A 23,133-nucleotide genomic window follows, 5' to 3' on the forward strand; every position below is an offset into this window, starting at 1 on the left:
AAGTTGTTCGACCTGAAACTGGTTTCTTGTGCTAATCTTATGAAGTCACGAAATAATAATATTACGGAAACTAGTAATTCTTTCTCTGTCTTGTCTCTTCTCCTGTCTCCGTCTTGGTCTCTGTCTCTCTTTAACACATAGACACACCACACACACACAATCTTTCTTGAGGGACTATTTCTGTTGCCCAATTTAAGCTATTTCTGAGAGTGGGGCGCAGGAAAGACTGGCTACCAAGAATTAAGGACTACTATTGATTGCCTAAATGTTGGGCACCGGGAATTCAAGGTAGACTCGTCTGGAAATCAGACAATGGAACAACCCTGGGTATGGAGTACTGTGACCTTTCTCACTCATCCTCCTGCACAACAGCCTAGCACAATACTTGGTACACAATAAAAAGTCATTTGTAGAGTTAATTTTAAATATTTCCTTTTTCCCTATTGACAGCAATGAGCCTTGGCTAAACAGTTGCCCTGTTTAGCGATCAGAAAACAGAAGAGGAAAAAAGGGCCCATAGCAACCTTTCCTGGAACTGTGCAAGGGGATGCAAGAGCAGAGGACGAAGCTAAGGCTCCTACCTAAGCTCTGGCTTCTTCAGCCAAAACTGAAGCCCCTCCTCTCCCCATTCAGGACCCTCCAACTAGAAGGCAGAAAACTGTGTCAGTGAGGTGATAGCCAGCTCTGCTGTCACGTTCACTCTTCTAGCTCTTCTAGTCCCCAGAAGCCTCGCCCCTCCTCCTCCATCCCCAGCCCAGGTTTGGAGGCGAGTCCCCTCTAGTGCCTGAGCCGCCTGCATGTTGGTCAGTGGCTTTCTGCCTCCCTCGTATCTTTGTCTCCTCCTCCAGCGAGCCTCCTGCTCCCCGCACAGGGTCTGCAGCGGCCGCCGCCGCAGCGAAAAGCCAAGTCGTGCCCCACAAGGCAGCCCGGGGCCGCACCCTCGCTCGCTCGGTGGCGGCGCGCAAAGACGCCAGCCGCGCCACGCACAGCCTGCGTCCTGCGCCCCGGCCACAGCGCAGCAACGCCGCCGCGGCGGTCGCTCCGGAGCGGAGCCCGGCCGGCGGGCCGGGTCGGGGTGGGCAGCCCAGTTTGCAGCCTGCTGGAGGTGGCGGCCGCTGCAGCCCTGGCAGCCCGCACACTCCTAGGCATACGCACCAAACGCCTCCTCCCTGCGCCACGAGGATGGAGCAGCCATCCCAACCCAGGACTGGCGCAAGGTAAGGTGCAGCCGCCTGTTGCTTTACGCAGAGCGCGGGATCAGCTCCCAGTCAGGTTGCCTAGGCCATCTCTCCGGGAAGCAGAGAACGGTGACCGCAGTTTTGAGTCCTGTCAGTCCAAATCCCGGATCCCTTTGATACAGATCTTTGGAGAGACTCTGCCTGGAATACGAGAAGTCGACCCTTTTCGCTCTTGTGCAACCAGGTGCCATGCAGTAGTCTGCAAACTTTTGTGACCCTCCCTGTATGATTCTCACCTGGTGCGGTGCCAGTTCATTTCTCTCGTGCGCCCTTCCCCCAGCTCCCCTTTCCTTAACGCATTTGCCCATTTCTCTCACTGTGTTCTTGCAGTTAGACTTTTCGCTCCCTGCAGCTCCGGTTCCAGAGGCGAGGGTTTGGGATCTAGTAGTGTTTCTCCTGCTTGTCGCAGCTGGGTAGGGGCAGAGAAGGAGAACCAGGAGAGGTGGGACTTTAAGGGAAGGCTTCTGCCACCCGGGGGTCTCCATCCAGAGCGGTGGGGGTCAGACAACTCAAGCACGCCACCCCCAACTCGATAATAAAATCCTCGGAGTGGCTTTCGGTTACGGTTTGGTGCCTTGGGGAATGCAAGTGAGGTTCTGGGTGGGTGAAGTAAGTGGTTCTGGGAGGAAAAGGTCTCTTTTGAGGATGCCGGAGATCTGCCCAAGGGTGAGGGGACGGAAGGCTCGGTTAACGTGGGCGAAGGGGCAGCCCAGTGTGGTCACCGAAGAGGATTTGGAAAAGATATTCAAGTCCGGTAGAGGCGGTAGGGGGGCCGCCAGCCTGGAAGTGTAAATACAGGGGGAGGGGCTAGGTACCTGGGAGGTCCCGAGGTGGGAAGCAGCTCCTGGAATTCCTGCCCCGGGGTATTTAGGAAGGCTGGCTGCTTCTGCTTAGGGTAGTAAGAGCTCCCTCCCCAGGAACAAACAAACCTCTCGGCTACATTCTGAATGCGTTGGCATCTTGGGCGGTGACTGAATGTTCAGATCGTGGACCGAGGACGCTGTCCCTGGTTCCCAGAGGACCACAGCCCCTTTCCTCTCTCGCACCCGCTAGCTTCTACACCCCTTCATCTTCGCAATCGGGTCGGTAGATCTACGCCCACTGTCTCTGACAGCACTAGGGTGTCAAGGATATCTCCACGTCCCAGAAGGGGAAGGGGACTCCTGGCCTAATCCCTAGGGGTACACGTATAGAAAGCAAAGGGGAGTCCCCAAACGCTCAGCAGATAGCCTGGGGTCCCAACCCTCCAGAAGAGAGTGCAGGGCGGAGGCTGCACCCGCAGCCACCTTCTCCGAGCTGCTTCAAGGTTTGCACCTGGGCGGAGCAAAGAAGGGAGTGGGGGAGCCCAGAGCGGGGCTGGGAAAGATCCTTAGCTTAGCACTGGAGGGTGTGTGCTGAGTCGCGGCGGAAGGGGTGTGCACAGCTTCTTCTGTGAAGGGAGACCCAGCTTCTCAACCTGGTGTCGGGGATCAGAGGTGGGTCTACCCACTTTGCAACCCCCAGATAAATCGCCCCGGTTTTTTTTTTTTTTTTTCTGGTGGCTTGGTGGATGCAGGAATACTTCTTCCCACCCCAGCCTTCTGGCCTTCAAGACCACTTGTGGGAAGAGGCCTAGTGTGCCCCCTGCAAAGAAGGGAAGTCCCTCTCTGTCGCCAAACTCCTCACTTCCTAGGTGGGGAACATATCACCAGGTCTGGTAGAGGAGGTGCATAGCCCTCCTCACCCCATCTCCTGGGACACTTTTGGTTGAGAGTCCTGCCTCTCTTCAGATCCTTCCGAGCTTGGTGAGGAAGCATTTGGAGGTTGTGCTGGTGTGGGACTGTGGACAGCTTCCAGGATCTCCCTGCGTGAACTTCTCATATTCTGGCTTCTGGGAGAACAACCTTCCCTAGGTTGCCATGCGACTGCTTCTCCTGTCCTGCCCTAGCGGGGAGAAAGCAGGATTGGAGTCACTGTTGTTACCTTTTTGGTGAGAGCTTTCCAGAAGAGAGGTGGACTATCAGTCAGGGCTCTAGTAGGAATTTTATGGTAGACACTCCTGTTCCGAGGCCTACCTGGAGCTGCTTGTTCCCTCCTTCCAAACAGACAGCTCTAGATCCAGAAGAGGAAGAATGGGGATTCCCTCTACACAAGCTTCTGGTGCATTTCTGGGGCACAAAGGCCACACCCTCATCAGCCCTGACCTGTGACAGCAAGCAGCCTCTTCTGAATTACCTGGATATCTGAGGTAGGACCCTAGACCTCAACCACTCTGACAGGTTTCTAGATGTTTCTCAGCTTTGTTACTGTTCTCCCCCTTTTCACGGAAATAGACAGGGTGTACCATGTCTTGGGAACTTGGGAGACGACTTTAAAACCTCACTGAGGTGGCTTGGGCCAGTGTTTGAACTGCGTAGGGGAGAATAGCATGATAAGGGTGTCTCTTAGTATCCAGTATGCTAACCTCTCCTCTGAAACTACTGACACTCTATGCCTAGAGTCTCCTGGGGTGCACTGGGAGCCAGGCTGAGGAACCCCTTCTTGTTGCTGAGCTTCTCCTTTCAACCTGTTAGCAAATAGCAGATGTTTCTCTTTTAAATTCAGAACTGGATGCCTATGTGTGGTCTGCTTTGTGCTGCTATAAAGTCGGAGGCATTCGGGGTAGCAAGGGTATTCCACGGGAGAATGTCTGTCTGGGAATTGGATGAGAACATACACACTGATGGGGAGCTCAGAGGCCATGGTTCCTCTGGCCTTAGGGAGGCCGGTTGGTGTTGGGTACCACCCCTCAGTGAGCTTGCAGCATATGTGAGAGCCATTACCTTTCCACCCCTGGGTCCAGTGAACTTTGCTTATGCACAGATAGATGTTTGTTTCTGATTTTTTTCTCAGCATCTTTAAGATACTTGGGGGAAAAAAAACTTCCTTATTTTAAACGAAAAAAGCTGCAGAAACCCAGCTCTTTGGGGGAGGGAGGCTTGTAGTAGACTCTTTATAATCCTTCCAATTAACAAAAATTAACTAACCACGTGAAACTTTAATGGTTCTAAATAAGATTAAATGACTTCCCAGCCATGTTTGAGAGGTCTTATCAAATTTGGGTGGGTTTTGTCCTACCCTCCTCACAATCATTTGCATGAGGTGAGGAACTCTTAAAACTTGAGGGGAAGTCTCTTTTTGAAGCAACCAGAGGCATTTGGTGAATTTCTCTCCTGTAGCTTCCCACTGCATTTGGCTTCCTGGCTGACATAATTCTAAGTGTTGCCGTGTACTTTGGACTCCCATATTCCTCACCGACTGGGACACTCCACAGCCAACACTTCCCAGCCACCTAAGCGTTCTGTCCACCTCTAGAATTCTTGTGGGGTGGGATTTGGCTATTGGTGAGAGGTCATGAATTTTCTCCAGGTCATAGTTGCAGGATGACTTCCCCTTAAAGACAAACTAAGCAAACTCCAGCTAGAGAGTAAGAAGAACTCATTTCTCAGCTTCACGAGGATGGCAGGAGTTAAAAGTGAACATGGACACCTGGTGGCTCTTATGTCACTCCCAGAGACTCTGGGCAGTGTTTGGTGGAGGAGGAGGAGGTGAGGCCTGCTGGAGAAACTCTGGCTGACAGGAACTCCCGAAGCAAGGGATCTATCACAAAGACCATTTGTGTCTACCTGCTATCTATGTCTGTCTGGCAAATCCCAGGGTCCCAGGGTCTCCGGTGGCCACATTCAATTTCTAAAGAAAGAGTTCATTAAAAAATGAATCATGACTTAATGTGAGTAGGAAATTTCATCCACCTGCCACACTCTTCCAGGGGGACTGAGAGCGATCAGTTTGTCCCCAAAGTGTAACTGTCTCAAGGTTAGGACTCCAGTTGGGTTAAGGCAGCTAAAGAATAAGTTGTATCCTTGACATTCATAATAACAACATGCCAAGAAATGGGTCTCCGTTCTCCACCACAGAGAGGAAACTCTAGAGAAGCTGGGTGGATTCCCTGGTCGGCCATTTCAGGCTTTTCAGAGGAGGTGGGTGTTAGCTGCTGTCTCGGACTCCTGTGACCCATGTTCCCTCTTCTTCCTCTATGGGCGCCTTTGTGGTATCCCATCAAGTGGCTCCCAGGATGCCATTACAATTCCCCAAGTCTATACTCATTCTGAATCCTATACATGCGAGTTTGTGGCCCAGAGAAAAACTAAACAGCTTTGAGAGTAATCACAGGAAAAATGAAGTCTTCTTTTAGAAAACATTGGTGATATAGGCTCATGTCCTAAATGGTGTGATTATGCATTATTTTCATTTTCTGTTGATTTTTTTTAAATAAATAATCAAGACCCAGAGTACCCAACTTAGATTTTTAATAGCAAGAGAAGCCAAAGTAGATTCTAAGAAAAGGGTTTGAAGACAATTCCATAAATGAAACAAACAAAATAGAATGAGAAGAACAAACTAGAACGAGAGAGGTTTTACTCTCGTGCACTCTGTCTAAGCCACTGTGTAGATCTGAAACCATGGCCACTTCTGAGCTCTCTTTGTGACTCATTGTGCTCATTGTCTCCATAGACTGTGACTCTGAACACTTTTTCAAGAACGCAGGGCAGAGCAGGCTTTTAGATCGACTTTTGTGTGCTGTGTACACAATGTTGGAAGATTGATGCATCTCAGCTCAGCGTGTGACATGGCCATTTCCGGTGATGGTTACGTCTGGAGGCTTCTCTAGAGCCAGGGGTCTCTCCCAGAAGGAGTAAATTAATATGAGGCCCACACAATTCTTCATAAATGAATAATTAAGTCTTGGAGTGAGAACTAGTCCCATAAGAATGGGTTTTTGTCTTCGAAGGATAAATTGAACAGATTAGGGAAGGTCACGGTGTTTATTGTTTCATTCTGTTCTGAGCTCCTAAGCACATTTTATGTTAATACTTGCCTAGTGAAATATCACTACATTCTTAGGCAGTTTTTTAAAAAGAGTTCTAGCACCTTTTACTAGGGAAAAAAATATATCTCAAACTATTTTCAATATTATGGAACAAACTTAAGAGTGTACTGTGTTTTCAAATGTAGGCTAGCTTCCTGGTTTCTTTCCTTCCCCCTTCCTCCCATCTTCTCTCCCTCTTTCCTGCCCTACCTTTCTTCCTGGCGTTATTGATAAGACAGCCATTCTCTCAGCTACATTTCTGGAAGAAACTTTCACAGGCCATATCTCTAGATGAGGGCAGGGCTGCAGAAACTGTGCCTGGTGTGTTTATCTAAAAAAAATGCAAGTTGTGAGGCTTCTTTCTTGTTCTCCCTGTCTTCTAACCTCACCTCAGGCTTAGAGAAACAGGCCTGCCCTAAGGGCTCTCTGCTTGCAGTGACTAAGCAATGTGCTTGGCTGGAAACCTGGGCAGGAGAAAAGTCTTGGTCTGGCCTCTGGGGTTCCCAACAGCAGGGCTATTGGAGTTCCCTGGCAGGTTGCTTTCCACCCACCTCACAAGTTATGCTCTCCTCTTCTCCTTAGGAGTAGTGTACCGGCACTTATTGGGAAGCTCAGTAAATTCTTCCAACTGTGTCTCGGAAATACCTCCTGCCAGTAAAATGTAGTTTATTCCTGAATGGTATGATGGAGTCTATCTGTGACCAACACTTCTGCTGCAGAGCCTAAGGAGGTGGCAAGTGGCCAGCAGGTGCAGGCGGGCCAGGTGACAGGCAAGAGCAGCAGAGAAGAAGGCAAGTCCAAGAGAAGTCGAGAGAGAGAGAGAGAGAGAGAGAGAGAGAGAGAGAGAGAGAGAGAGAGAGAGAGAGAGAGAGAGACTCCAGGGAACTGAAACAGTCCAAGGAAGGGGGTCTTAGCACAGGAGAGTGGCACCCTTGTTACCTCCCAACCCAAGGACACGGGGAAAAAAAAAAACAAAACAAGAGGAGACAAAGACAGTGTGAGGTGTGTCACCTGACTGTGGTGATGGACGTGAGAGAAAAGTGAGCTAAGAGGTTCCTAATTGTCTGAATCTGCTCAAAGGGTCACATTTCTTTTTCATATGCCATAGCAACGCATTGCTGTGCCTCCCCAGCCCCAGCCCTGGCCTCTTATAGCCATTTGTACCACAGTGCACTTGTCAGACCTGATGAAGCCATGGGGCCACGGGATAGAATGTTTAAATGTACTACATATATGTAAGATCACACGTAAGATTCACTTTCAGCCCTTGTTGCTGCCGTCTGTGATTCCTGTGGAATACATGTATTAAATATAACCTCTGTGGTTGGAGTAGATGCTGCTGCTTCAAAGTTAGCAGTGAGTACATGTGCTGCGCTGAGATTGCTGCCCTATGGCTGGTCGTGCCTCCCCTGCATCAGCGACAGAACCCTAGCTCTGCTAGTTCCCATGGGGCCTGCGTTGGCATTCTAATACAACCCTACGTTGTGATGGAAGGTCAATGAACAAAAGCTGTGAAGTCTGTTCATTCAAGTTCATGGCCACTTGGGTTCTGTTGGTGAATATCTTGCAAGTCTATGACCCCATAAGAACACTGGGCCAGGGTGACCACTGAGTTTGCCAAGCGTCTTTGGAAAATGCAAAGGTCTGTGGCTGTTTCTCCAAGCTGCTGGCTCTAAGTTGAGGTGGATCTTGATGAGTTGTAATATAGAGGTTTTGTGGCTGCTTTAACTTTCTTCTTAGAGCAATTTGCACTTCTCTGCACCAAGGAATATCCTTTTCTTCCTTATTTGTGGGCATCAAAGATGTTGGAAAATGGAGACAGCTCTAGGCTGAAAGAATATCCCATATCAGGTCCCCTGCCAGGCCGTGGGAGGCTGCACGGAGAGCAGGGGAAAGTGTCTGGGGCAGCCGCCCCAGGAGCACTGTGGGCTTGGGGAGATGAGCAGTGGCTATGTTTTGCTTGCAGAAACATCCCCTTTGGGCTATGCTCCCCATGGCCTTGGCCAGCATGACCTGAAGCGAGGCTACGCTGCATCTCCACAGTGCAGCCTTCCCCTCCAGCAGCCTTCCCTTTCAGCAGATGGGTCAGTGGTTTTGAAAAGCTTATTTCCTTTTCTTGAACGCTTTCTAGCTATCAGGAAGCTTCCAGAAAGCAGGCAAGTGGCTAGAGAACCATGGAAAAAAGTCCAGGATCTTACGATCTCTTAAGCTGAGGGATGGACTGTGGGCTGCAGTTATTGTGTTTCCTAAGCAGGTGGCTGTCGTCACCCCGCACTGGAGACGATGACAAAATGTCCAGCTCCTGAGATGGACAGTACTGTTTGTTCTTACTAGTGAAAGAGAACCTGCTAAGTAGAAAAACAAGTTCTTCAAGAAAATCTAGGCAGTTCAGAAAACAAAAGAGTTTTCATGCGTATGTAGGTTCAGCTTTCTGATCACGTGCCAGCATCAGGCTTGCTGCATGAATGCTCAATGAGAGGACTAATTGGGACTCAGACCCCTCAAAGGGTCCAACAGCATGAACTGTAATAGTTAATTAAGGGTGGTGTGCCTTTGTGTTTCCAGTCCATGTGATAGCTTCCCCACGTGAAATGCGTCACACTTGCAGATTTGAGTGGGTAGGCATCCAGTAGCCTCGACAGTCAATGATACCTGGAGTGTCTTTTTGCCACCCTTGACTTAGCAGATGGGAGCAGAGGCTTCAGAAGTTCTAGAGCTGCCAGGCAAAGGGCGGGATGGGGAAGGGTATGATGGTGGGGAAGGGTGTGAGTCTGGTTGTACGGAGGAGCGTTGCATCTCTGGGATGACCCTGCAGTCCTTCACTAGCTGTTGGCAGTCTATTATTTCTGGCATCCTATAAGCAATCTGGGCTGGGGCTTATTGGTACTGACATGCCCCCATTCCTCTCTCCAGCTCTACGTCGGTGTTTGGGAATCAGTGAGGCTAATGTTTAGACTACAGAGGAGGACACTTGCCCCAAAACCTAGCTGTGAGATTTCCCTGCGCACGCCACAGCCCCACTCCACTTTGATCATCTTCTTCTCAGAGGTTTGCCGCTCTCTCCATCTCTCCCTCTCCCCTCCTTGTCTCAATGTGGAGCTTTCATCCACCTACCCACATGTCCACTCATCCAGAGACAACCTGACCAAATACCAGCACCTCTTTCACCGTTTGACAGCCAAACTCGGAGACTGGGACATCCTCCCGTCTTTAGTGTGCCTCGGTTTTCTCTATGTGAAATGGGTATAAAAATAGACAGTTGAAAGACATGAGAGGATTGAGTGTATAACATGCTTTTTACAGCGTCCGGCAGCTGAAAACACGAGAGGCTTTGTCTTTGACACCAAGTAAAGCTCTATCGATAGCTGACTGTGTGCTCAGCATGGCACATGTCCCTGTGGAAAGAGATCGAGGGGGCTGGGAAGGTGGCTGCATGGCTCAGAGCACTTGTTGCTCTTGCAGAGGACCTGGGTTCAGTTCCTAGCACTCGCATGGCAACTCAGATCCATCCATAACTCCAGTTCTAGGGGATCCAATACCCTCTCAGGCCCCGTGGGCACCGTATTCATACAATACAGAGACTTACATGCAGACAAAACACCTATACATAGAAGATAAAAATTTAAATAAGGAAAGAAAACAAGCATAAGAAAATGTTCCAGAGCCCAGGACAAAGCTTGTTGTCTATTCCAGGATTATCAAAATTGATTTCCTAGAGCCTAAGGCAGAAGATTGACTCCAAAAGATGATCATATGTACCCTTGCAGTAGCAAAGACAGGCGAGGCCACACATCAGCAGGGCCCAAGGCGGGACGAGATGAAAAGACTGTCAGGATTTGGTCCTAGCGCCTGTGGTTCTAGAGAGGGAGGCTTTAATCTGCTTGGAACTTCAGCAAAAGGCTCCAGGAAGTAAGCTGTTGCCTCCTCTTGTCTGTTGACTGCCCTGGGCCAGTGCAAAGCTTCAGCTTTTCCAAGGATAAGTCAGGAGCCCAGGCTGCTTCTGAGAGCTCCTTGGTTCAGTGGTTGGACTCCGTCAGTTAGGGAAGACATGAGATCCTGTAAGGTACTGTATGTCTGTAATCTCAACCTTCAGACACTGAGACAGGAAGATCTTGAGCTTGAGAATAGCTACGTAGTGAAGCCTTTTCTTGATGCAAACAGTAAGAAAGCAAGAGCAAACACCCGTGCAGGCCATGTTCAGGCTCCCACCGAGAAAAGGAGCCTATGTTCCCAAGCCGGCTGAAAGCTGCTAAGACGGGCATCTGAAATTCCTCGTTTTGAATGTGATTCTGCCTGCCAGTCTGCATGAACACAGGCAAGCCCCATAAGTTCTCAGCATCACTTTTCTGCCAAATGCTTACTGTATTTCTTGTCCTCTGCACCTTACTGTGGGAAGTCGCTGGGTGATGGAAACTGAGCCTGTGCCAATCAGACAAGTGTCGGTGTGATCCACAGGTCCCTGTGTGCTGCGACAGCCGCGCACACCCCGAGCAGACCCAAAATAGCCCAGTCATTCCAGGTTTCCCAGATGCCCACACACGCCTCCTAAGTTCCAGCAGCAGATGGGGGAGAGATCCTTAGGTGTGTTTCCTGCTTCCTTCTGGGCACGGCACTCTGCAGAGTCTGACTTCGCATGTTGGAAGACCTTGTGTCCGAGATCCAGCCAGGAGTCACTGTGCAGCTGGATGCAAGGCTGTGGGTGGCACTAAGCTCTTCTGTGAGTAGGCAACTACTCCTTTCAGGAGACGAAGGGGCCTTCTGTTCAGGACTCACCTATAGACAAGTGTCAGTCAGGGAGATCTCATCCTGAACCTGGCTTTGCCGTTCTTCCCTCTTGATCCTTTCCCTTGCAGGATTTGAAGGAGATGATCAAACCCTGCAAGAATCTAATTATTTCTGGTTGAGGGACTGAGCTCAGTGGATACTGGCTTTGACATGGTCAGGAGACAGGTACACATACCACACATGTCATTTGACCCATGTCTCATCACTGGATTAAGGGAAACCTGCGCTTGTGGCTTTGTGAAAAATTATTGTTTACTATTTCATCGACCATGCTGTTGTCTAGTCTGTGTTATCCTTTTTTGGGTTTGTGTTGCCCAGCTCAACTTTGGCAAACCTTGAAATGGAGATACCTGACTCACAGGAGCTCGTTGTTGAACTTTGACCCCATTGCTTCAGAAGCTCCCCTGAACTTAGGAGTTCTACTCACCTCTAGACACTCAAGGCCTAAGCCATCTTGGTCCCAAGGACTGAAGTATCTTTTGCCCTTGCAGATCTTTCTTGCCACTGCACTTGTCCCCAGAAGCACCCATGCATCCCTCTTCTGGGTAGATACATGTCACATGAAACACATAACCTGCTAGATACTGCAATATTGAATTGTTGGGCATAGAGATGAGGATAGCAGGTTTTGTATTAAGTATGCATCATAATTCAAGCTGCTGGTGGGATATGTTGAGCTGGGACCTTTGAAACATGGTTAGGCTCAGATGAGGTCATGAAGGTGGCCCTTGAAATGCTATTGCATCCCCATAAGAAGGCACACCACACCTTTCTTCCTCTTTCACATTCAAGGACAGCCATGCAGAGCACAATGAGAAGACCTTCACTGCCAGCCAAGCAAAGCCTATGTCAGTCTCGGCTTTGCTGCACCTTATCCAGGAAGGCAAGAGAAAAATGCCTGTTGCTGAAGCCGCCCTGCCCAATATTGCCTTGAAAGGAAATGACTGTGGTCTAACTTGGGTACTCACTTGCCTCTTGATACATAAGAAGGTACCTGTTTCCTAATCTGGGGTAAGCTACAGTCTGATTTACAACAGACTCTCAATAACCATGGACTGATTAAAAGTGTGAACTCTAGTCAAGAAAATAATATGTATTTCACCTGGTTAGTTTGGCAACCATCCATTCAATGTTAAAGAATTCCTGCAATGATAACTTGAAATAAGGATAAATTAGATTATCTTAGTGATGTACACATACACACAGACACACTCACATACCACACCCCAAGATGTTAATGAGCTCTGCTTTTCTTATTGGCTCACCCCATGGAGACATAATGATAGCAAAATAAATGCAATCAGTATGCTTTCCTGTTTACCCAGCATGCAGCGAGTAACTCTGTCTAAACATTAAGTGATTTTATCAAGGTCTCCTAGAACTAACTCCTCAAAAGTTTGGATGCTGACTTGTCAAATCCTGGTCTCCTTGAGCTAAAAGAAAGAAAACCTTCCTTTCCCAAAGCCTTAGAACCCTGGTACTGATGGGGCCTGTCTAGATGCAGTGGGCTGGCCACCACAGCAAGTGGCTGTAAAATTCTCTCTTGCGAGAAGAAGTGAGTCAGACACTGGATGGAATTCACTCCATGGGACTCGCTTCTTGTCGGCAGAGACCTGGTTTCCTAAGGCACTCTCCTTCATTACCACATCGGGTGCAGCTGAGTTCAGAACGTGTGGGTGTGGGGTTTGAAGAGTCTGACGTGCTTAGGTAACAGCATTCTGGTTGTATAATGGAGAAAACATATTGACATTATTAAGTAGTGGCTGACTCTCTTAGACCTAAAACAGAAAAAAAAAATAATTCTACAGTCAAAGAGTTGGTTTGGGGCCAGGGCTCTTTCTATCTATTGGACAATGGTCACGCTGTGCAGGCCTCCGACATGAGCTTCTTTCTCTTGAAACTGTGTCCTGTGCGAGCCTGACGTTGCAGTCCATCTGGAGGGCACAGCCATGCTATGTGGAGTAGCCGAGGGAAGTCCTTTTACTCTTAACACAGAAGATGAATCCACTTTCCTTACTGAAGGTGGAAGAGTCACCTGCTGCTGGGGAAATTGCTGATTTATTGAGCGACTAGGAGACCACCATTAGCTCCCCATGCTCTGAACCGCTCAGTCCACATCAGACTTCCTCCTGTGAGCCTTTCTTTCACAAGTCCCGTTCCTCCCTTCTCTTTCCTCTGTGCAGATATTAATGATGAACTTCTCATCCATCTCAGCAGTGTTGAAAGCATAAGCATGGCTATGACCGGGGCCTGGTGGAGGAGTGGAGGGTACAGGTATCAGGTGCTTCCAGTCACGGGTTGTCTAGAGCAGGGATCTAAGCCATTGTTCTTGTGGGGAATCCTTTGGCAGACTGTGTATAAGTTCTTCATGTGTATATGGAGAGACAGAGAGACAGGGAGCCCATGTAACCCAGACTGGCCTCTAACTCTTAGTCCTCTCACCTCAGGCTCCCCAGTGGCAAGACTACCAACACAAAGCACCCTGAGCATTACACAAGACCACGTTATTGTCTATTGTGTTATCAATAATGAAAAAATTCTTTAGTCACACATCCCAGTATATTCTCTTAGGCAGTGGATAGATGTGTTTGACTTGTCTGGGCTTGACCAGTTGCCCCCATGATATCATATTTCAAAAGACATTAATTGAGAATTAAAAATTCTGATTTGAATTTTCTAATTTTATTTGAATGACCCCATCTTTCTGGCCTACGAATGCAGATCAAGTGTGCACAGGAAAGACTCTCAGCATCACAGAGCTCCCCTGTGTCGAAATGGCTTCCCTTTTAACCCCTCTAGGTAGTATGAGTTTTGAGATCAGGAGGGATCAACCACATGCTTTTAAATTTATATTGTTTTACGATTCCAGGAGCTACGCTGCCCTATGTCTGGGGAAACTGTGACTTCTACTGATGACTTCAAGGGACCCGATAGTGGTGATAGTGGTGTAATTTGTGGCATGCCTCTAGCATGGAAGAGAACACCCAATTCTAGTCAATGAAAAAAAATTCAGAAAACATTTCAGATAATCGTGAACTGGCATTGGCTCTTTACAGGTGAAAGCTGTACACAGATCCTGAAGTAGTGTCTCCGCTTGTTAAGTTTTAGAAATATACATACCACAATTCTACCTGAAAATGTGGTAAGTTCATAGTCAGTCCTGTAGGGGAAAAACTACTTTTTCATTTATTCAGAACAGTGTTAGGTTATCTTTAACATCAATGGAGAAATGTTTTAAGTAACCTCAGCATTGTTTCCTGCTCCTTCTTATCTGGTATTGGAGACTGAAGTTTATGGCTGTGTACATGCCAGGACATTACTGTGCTCAAAAGCACCCAGCCACCAATGTTTACTCTTTAGCTTCTTAGGAGTGAGCATAGTGTTTGCAATACACAACATTATCTGGAATAAGGATGTTGACTATGGAAGGGACCAGGGTACATATTCTGTTCCAGCTTCTCTAGCATAGTCAGGACCAACTGGATAAGGCTCAGCTAGAATTTCGTTTCCAGAAGATGGTATCCTTGGAGTCAGCTGATAGATGATATCCTTGGAGTGGCTCCTTTCGATACAAATGCTCATTGTCCTCCAGCATGGTGTTCTACTTGGTTTTTGAAATGCTTGGTAACAACATTCAATAATCATAAGGTTATATATTTTTGTTTTTAAGAGACAAGGTCTCTCTGTGAATCCCAAGCTGGCCTTGAACTCATGACCCTCTGATCTCAGCCTCCTAAGTGTAGGTTTACAAATATGCAGTCATGCCCAGCCTCCGGTATTTGCATTTCATTTGGTCTTGGATAGTGTTATATTGTTCAATGGAAATTCGTTGTCACTAGCCATTTAGATAATTAAATTTTTTCTTAGTTAGGGTTTCTATTGCTCTGATAAATACTAGGTAAATAAGCAACTTAGAGAGGAAAGGATTTATTTTACTTCCATGACCTGGACACACAGGAGGAGCTCAAGGCAGAAGCCTGGATGCAGGACCTGAAGCAAGGGTCATGGAGGAATGCTATGACTATGAGCTTGCTCCACCTGCTCTTATATAACTCGGCACAACCTGCCCAGAGTTGGCACTACCCTCAATGTACTGGACCTGCCTACACCAATCATTTGTCAAAAAAATGCTCAAGAAACTCACCTAGAGGGCCTTTCCTCATGAATATCATTATTCATATCCTGGGTACCCAGTGGTCTCTGCTGCATGAGCAGAAAGTTCAGGGGCGAGTTTAGGTGGAGAAATTATGAACAGAAATGGATGCTTCCACTCCTGTCATAAAGAAAGGATTAGTTTTCCTTCTGTAGCTCAGGCAGAAGGATTCATACTATAGACGTCTTTGACTCTGAAGATAGGTGCTAGCTAGAAACCCACGTTTTTACGTCCTCCATCCTTCCCCCAAACTCTCCATTAAGTTATCTAAAGATCCCCATTTTAGAACTCTGCCTTTAAGCAGCACTGCTTGCAGATCTTTTGACAGTGGCTCTCAAGATGTGTTCCGAAGATCTTATTCATAAGGACAGCCTGTTTGTCCAACAGGCGTTCTATGCCCTGCCCCAAACCAACTAGGTCAGAATATTAAAAGTGCCTTATTCTGAGCAAACTCCCTTTGTAATTCTTATACCCAACAATCTCAAAATCAATAGATAGTCAGCTTAGCAATCTGGATTTTGCTGGGTTGACGTTGTTGTGCCGAGGAAGGACTCCATCAATTCACATAAGCTAGACTCCAGGCAAAAATCCTCCTGCCTCAGCTTCCAGAGAGCTGAAAGATCTGAGATTACATGTGAGTACCACCATATCTAGCCTGGATTCACCAGCCCTGATTTCTTTTTCATCTTCTTTCTCCATTGTTGGAATGTAAGTCCTCCTGAAGGGTCCACAGTATGGTGTTTGCTGTACTGGTCAGGTCATCTAAGATGATACTGGGGTACCAGCTTACGACTTGTGAGATGCTTTCAGGCTCAGAAGGCAGAGAAGCCCATGGAAAACTAAATCTATAAGATCATCGTATCTGGAGGGCATGTTGTGTGCCCTGGAGGTATGAAGATGAGATATAACCACTTAGGTTGGAAATTGGGGGGAAAGGTACAAATGGCTGGAAGGGTTCTGTGTTGGTTCTTAAAAGATGCATTTGGTTTTCTGCCAAACATGGATCCCAGAAAGAACACTGGAGACTGAAGATAAATTAAGGTCTGAGCAGGGAGCACAGCTTGTGGATGATACGGATAATGTATTAATTGCTGAGTCAGGTGCTTCCCAACTGTGGGAGAGATAAAGAGTACAAAGGCTTGCTTCGGGGACCAAGGGCAAGTCACTGACTAGGGACCATGGCAGAACAGCAAGAGGCCCGTGGACAACCAACCTTATGACAGGTGATGGGTCTAAGGTTATTCTAGACCAGCTGGGCTCAGAGAGCAATAGTGAGCAGAGAGGACACAGTAGAAGAAGCCATGGCTCCCTGGAACCTGAGAATGAGAACTAGGTCCTTTGTGTTAGCAGCCCATGTGGTAAGAAACCAGAGGTTGCACAGCCTGACTCAGACCCTGCACTGCACACCCAGGAGGAGCCAAGTGAGCTGGAGGTCCACCTCTGTGCTCACTGGACAGATGCGCTATGTATGAAGCAGTGGCAACGTGTGCACCACAGAGAGCGCATTCCCAGTGTGACACTTCCAAGTCTCAGGCAGACTCATCTCACCTGGAACCCCGTTCAGAAGAATGTCGGCAGCAGTTGCGTGTCTCAAAAGTCGTGGTCTTGCTTGTTGAGAGGCAGTCCCCTCGGGCCTCAAACCTGACACCTTATTTTGTCTACACTTCCTATTTTAGTGTTTTACACTTATTTTAGAAGCAGAGTGAGGGGGGCATATGGGGCACGGCAGCATGTGGGGACAGAGGGGAACCCGTGAGAATCAGGTCTCTCTTTCCACCATGAGGGGTTTGGGGATGAACTCGAATCGTTGGACCTGATAGCAGGCGCCTTTCACTCACTGAGTCAGCTTACTGGCTCCAGCGTCCATACTTCATGGACAACCTTTGGGCCAGCTAAGAGTGCACAGCCGTAGCTTCACACCTGTTCACACACATTGCCTAAGACAGTTGTCTTCTGCTCAGTGTCCCCTCACGTGGCACCATGCCATTTGAAAGGATTTCAAATGGATATGCTTCCTGTGCATATTTATAAGTACTTCTGTAGTCACTAGAAAAATGTAGCAAGCCTTGCAAAATCATTTATATCAATCTTTTTGTTCGTGAGTCATTTAAGACGATGGAGCTTGAGAAAGAGAGTTCCTTGGCAGTAGGACAAGTGGAATGTCATGCCGTAAAGACCCTGTGCTTGTATCGAGTAAATGACATGTGGGAAGCGCTAACTTAATCATGCTGATGAGGCTTTTGTTCTCAGGCGTTCAAAAGAGACCACTTTAGCAGGTGACCAGGCGACACCCGCCACCTGTCAGGAGTGCACACAATCTTCATTGGTTTGATAACTTATTTTTAAAATGTCCTATAGAGAACCCGAGCTATTTCACATTTACTTCTGATTGATTGCTTCGGGTACTTAAAAATGTTAGACTTTAACCTGGATATAATTAGCAGAAACAAACAGGCAATTTAAAAGGAAAATAAACTAAGTAAAACAACTGGCCCTAGTTTATACACAAATGCCAGTGTCATGAAACACATGGAAATACTGGGTGGGCTGGAAGCATTCAAATTAAAGGTGACTGAAGGGGCATGGCCACTGAGTCAGCGTGTGGTGCTTCATGGGACCCAGACTAAAATAAAGTGCTATGTGCCCATTGTGGAACTCTTAAGGAGGTTTAGGGGATGAATGGCTTCCTAGAGAACTAGATAGTTATAAATTTTCATCTTTATTAATGTGATAATATAATTATAAATCATATTCTCAGCCTAGAACTGCATCCTGAAGTACTGACTATGAAGTTAATCCATGTCCACAAACGATAGCCCAATGGCTCAGTCAAAGCATATATACCCATACTAATTCTCACACAGATTGCTCTCGTGTGTAGGTATTTGTATGTAGGTACAGGTGTAAATAACGCACACATGTGCATATGAATGTACATATATACAAATCTAGATCCACAGACACATGTATAGGTAAGCATAGATATGGTCATAGACATATATGCATATACATGATACCATATGTGCTCATATAGACCCATGCAAAAATGTATACACAAACATGCATATTTTAAGTACATATCCATCTAGGCAATACATCCATAATTATACACTTAGAAGACAGAGAAAATATGATAGAATATGAATAGTCCACCCTGAATGTTATATTTCCATTATTGCAGTCTTTCTGCAGACTTAGACTTAAGGCATTTCAAAAGGAAGTAAAAACCATTAGATCATTTTGAGTTTGGACTGTTGTAGATGTAGATCCAAAAATCTAAAAATGCTATTATGTAGACCAGGGTGTTGAAGAATTGCATAAAATGTTCCTTGAGTCACCAGAGGAACAAGTCTCTCCCCTTCAGAGACTAGCTAAAACTTTTGAGCTAATTCCTCCACAGACCAGATCTCACTACAAAGGAGAGATTAGTACCTGAGATAAGCTCTGGTCCCTGCGGCTGAGGACAGTTTTGATTGCCTATATTCCAGTGGGTTCAGGCAGTTCTTATTATCATGAGTTGAAGGATGCCAACACCCACAGCTCAGACTCTGCTGCCATCTGAAGGGTTTTGTGAAATTACTGTTCATTTAGCATGGCCACTGTGTACAGGTCTTGTTCTGAGAGCTGGGGATAAGGCAGCTCATAGTCCACTTGCATTTTGGAGTTTGAGGGAGAGAAAGTAAGTAGTTGAGAAACCTCAAACACTGCTACCGAAGCACTGACAACTAAGGATTAAGGCATGCTGTCCTCTGAGAAGACCACCAGCCACCATGGTCAAGGGAAGAACTCCTGGCTCTGGTTTCCACACCTTTTTCATGACTGAGTTCACCCTAACGTCAAAAGTCAAGAGTCCTCTGTAGTTCCTTGCTCTTCCGGATCAACATCTGTCTGTGTTTGAGACCTTGTCACATGGCCGTAGATTGGGACCAGCTGAAGATGGCATGCTTGTTCTCCTCTCCCTCTGATAGATGAACATGTGGTCCTTGCTCCTTAGCACCGCAGCCTAGGCCTGCCTGTCTCCAAAGATGCTGATCCTCAACCCACCGGAAGTCGCATCCCTGCTCATACTGAAAGGGAGAAGAAAGAGAGCCCCCAGAAGATGCTCCAGGAATCCTCCCCACAGCACCCTCAGTACCGTCACCCTGGCAGGCCTCTGAATTGCTGTCTGCTTCTGCTAATTCGATGTGACAGGTTTCCAAAGCAATTTCAGCTTGTGTCCAAGCAGGGTGGGGGAGAACAGACACTCCATTCACTGTGTGATGCTCATCAAATCCATTTGGACTCATTTCCTGAAGGCATTAAATATGTTTTATCTTTTCTTCAGTCACCTTTCCTGTTTGCACTGGTAATTATATTCTCTCTGCCGTGCTCGAGTTTCCCCCAGAGTGTGGAGCCTGTGATCGGACTTCAGCCAGGAGGCCACCAAGGACAAAGAACAAAAACGCTGGCTCTCTGTGTTGAGGAGAATTCCAGATTTGAAACCCAGGCAAAGAAAAGCTTGCCTCTTGTGTGGAATTTGAGGAGACAGGATGGGTAGGACTCGCAGGGTAGACCATGATGACTCCAGATGGCAGGGCATGGGAGAAGCAGCATGAGGTACCATAACATGAGTAGGGCTTGGTCATCAGGCCATGAAGCCGGCTCAAGGCCCTTGTCTACACATGAGTTGATCCCCCTCCTGCTTCACCATGCTTCCTTGTCCTTAATGTTGGTAGCTTCCCACTGGCCTCTCCTCCACATCAGCAGGCTGGGTGCAGAGAACCCCACTACCTTTCTGCTATAGAGCCTCTACATTCCTGCTTACTACCGTTTGGCTTGCCCCTGTCTCTGAAGAATCACCCAACCCTTGCTGTTCCATTCTCTGGAGTTTTGGCTCAAAAGTCACTTCAAGAACAGTGCCACCCCACAGTTCTTTATTCTTTAGCACTTTACCTTGATGGATTTTCTTCTTAGCTCCTCTTGCCACTTTCATGATTTGTGTTTATTGTCCATTTCTCCTCAGCCCCACGTCCGATTAGAGCAAAGGCCCTGTGCCATCCACACCGTCAGTGTATCAGTACCTGCATACACCAAACACTCCTTAAATGTTTGTTAGAGAGAACTTACTTGGACTCTGTAAGAAATAGAACAACCCCACATTCACATCCTCAGGACTAAGTAGCACAGGGTTGCTGGGACAGCTTTGTAAATTATAAACACCATACAAGCTGGGCTTTATTATAACCTCTGCCACATTGCTGGTGAAGAACCTCCTTCCTCCACTCAAATCTCCCGTATATTCTCATAGTGTGCATCACTGCAGAGAGGGGATGTTCCTGACAGTCCTGATGCAGTTCGTCAGTAGGAATTTGGGAGGGAACTTTGAAGCAGGAGAATCTTAAAACTTGCTACTCAGCCAATAGCTCACAGACAATGGCTCTCTCTGTTCGGTCCCACAGAGTACGTGACATTTAAACAGTGTCCATTGCCATGTAGTGACTTGGTTCAATTTCAGCCATGTTAAGACTGGACTCAGAAAATGACATCATGTCCCAGAATTGAGGAGCAGAGGGTGGAGCATAGAGACCAGCACAGTGGCATCTTGGCGGCTTTGGCTTATTGTACCCACTGCAAGACAATAGTGCCGTAATGAACGCACTTGACGGTGAACACACCCTGCCTGTGGATGGCACTGCGATTTTCTTCATCTGCTTACCTTTGTGGAAAGTTTTCAACCTTTGCTATCTCTAACCTTTTCCGACTTCAATCAGCATGTGAAGTGTGTTGGCTCTGAAAGAGGCTTGATTTAAATTGTAGAGGAAGAGGAAGGGGGTTTCAGAAATCTCAATCCATTATTCATGATGTTTAGAAAGACATGGGATTTTTAGAAGCATGAAAACTACCCTGGTGGAAACTGAATTAGGCAGAGAGCACTGATGTCAAATGGTGGGAAGCCCTCTTTCCTTCGCTCCCTGGCACTCTGTAGATAAGGGGCTGATGTTGCTACCCCACCCCCTCTGCCCTCATTTTTATAAGAACTGAAAATTGTTCTTTCATTTCAGAGGAAATGAACATGCCCAGTGTAAGAAAATGAAACCAAGTCTTGAATCTGGGGAAATTACTTTACCTTGAGCTCTGAATCTGTTTTCTGTCCATTTCCTAAAGCTCAAAGACCGCGTCTATCTTGCTTTTGAGGGAATGAGCATCCTGCCCACATGGCCTAGGATGGAGGGTCTCTTTGTTAATCTCCCGAGAAGAGCCCTACTGGAGTACGCTCATCCTCTGTAAAAATGTGCATAACACAGACACTCTTCATCATAAAATTCTCACTGGCACATGGTTCACTATTGCAAGCACCAAATAAGCCCTGTGAACTATACCTTTGGATAGAGCAACCTCCTCAGGACTGAGATAGTCAACAACCTGGCTGTCTCAGATTCCAACAGCACACATGGCTCCCTTAGGGCATCTTATGAATAATAACGGGTATGCTTTGTGGGGGGGAACAACAGGTTTCTTGGGAGGAGCAATATTGGAGTCACAGGTAGAATACAGCTAGCAAATGGCCTTCTCCCAGAGGCAGGGCTCACACACAGTTCTGAGAAATATTTACAGTGGAGACCACTTACATAACCAAGAAAAATAATTAGAAGCAGAGGCTGGGGTTCCAGTTGCCATAGGCCCATCCTTTCACTCTGAGTTGCCCAACTCAATGCTGGGCTGTCTGAGCAAACTCCTGTCACCGAATCTGCTCATAACGGCGTGAGCCATCCGTTCTTTCCCTTGTGTGTGCCTTTGGGAAGCTCTTGCTCTCACGGAGAAACAGACACTTGTGCTCTGATGCGCACGGTGTGCCTTGCCCCTTCTCAGCTCTTTTCTGCTGTTTCCTGGAGAGGTTTTTTTACTCAGAATCTTTAACAAGCAAAGCTACAGGAATGAACTGAAGAGCACATTCCTAGATGCCAACTGCGTGTCTATTTTTACCAGACCCTTTTCGTTATATTCCTCAAAATAAAAATAGACACATGCTCTGGGTTTCGGTTTCATGACAGCGCACCTCTTGGTAGGCACTTCTCCATCACGTGGGGAACGGGGTTCCTCAGTTAAGGTTTCATCATTCATAGCGGGGTTCAAAATTGCTCCTTCTTCACCCTTCCTCTTGCCCCACCCTGCCCATTACCACCAGATCCATTTTCTAAAGATGCCTCTTTAATCGATTACCTTCTGGCTTAAATCATCTGGTAACTCAGCTATCTCTGATGTCACAAGTCTGAACCTGCGCACGAGGCCACCGTGTACTTCTGTGTTCGTGATGAACATTAACGAGATTGTTGCTTTACTTCTCGAAGCATTCCTCCTGCTTGCTTCCACTTGGAACATTCTCTTCCTTGTCCTTGGGTATCCATTACCATTCTATCCTTGAGACCCAGGGCAGAGACTAGAGTAGAAGTTGGGGACAGTAACCCGTGTTTAATCAACTAAAACCTTTTACATTTACTTCATCTATATTCTCTGCCACATTAAGTAGGCCATATATTTGTGTTTTATATTTCAACCTTGATTTAAAAATAACCGCCGATCTAAGATGATGCCCCATGCTCCATTTATCTTCCTCATCATCCGGATGATCACTGAACTCCAAGCACTGTAGGGTCATGTGATGTGCTATGTCAGTTCTGCTCATCAGCATCCATAAAAGGGCCTGGCACGAAGTCAGTGCTCAGTGCCCAACGACATGAGTTGAAGCAGCTGAGGATTGAGAGAAGGGCCACAAGGTCTTGAAGAGACCTGTGTTTGGATTCTTATCTTGGGGGTTAGCCTGAAGTAGCAAGTATAAAATGAGCTTCGTGTGGGCCACGGGATGACTTTGTTCCTAAAGAATAGTGTCCATTTGTCTGTTGATATATCAGGAATTTTATTTAGCTACAAAGAAGATTGAAACTGTGATTTTTATGTTAAGTAAAGTAGGCCATAGTTAGACAAATGCCATATATTCTCTCACGTAGGGAACACATCCATGTGTGCTGTGTGTATGAAGGCCATGTACATAGAAAAGGGATTGTCTTAGTTAGGATTTTGCCACTGGGATA

Source organism: Arvicola amphibius, chromosome 12 (assembly GCF_903992535.2).
Source record: "Arvicola amphibius chromosome 12, mArvAmp1.2, whole genome shotgun sequence".
Classification (NCBI taxonomy): domain Eukaryota; kingdom Metazoa; phylum Chordata; class Mammalia; order Rodentia; family Cricetidae; genus Arvicola; species Arvicola amphibius.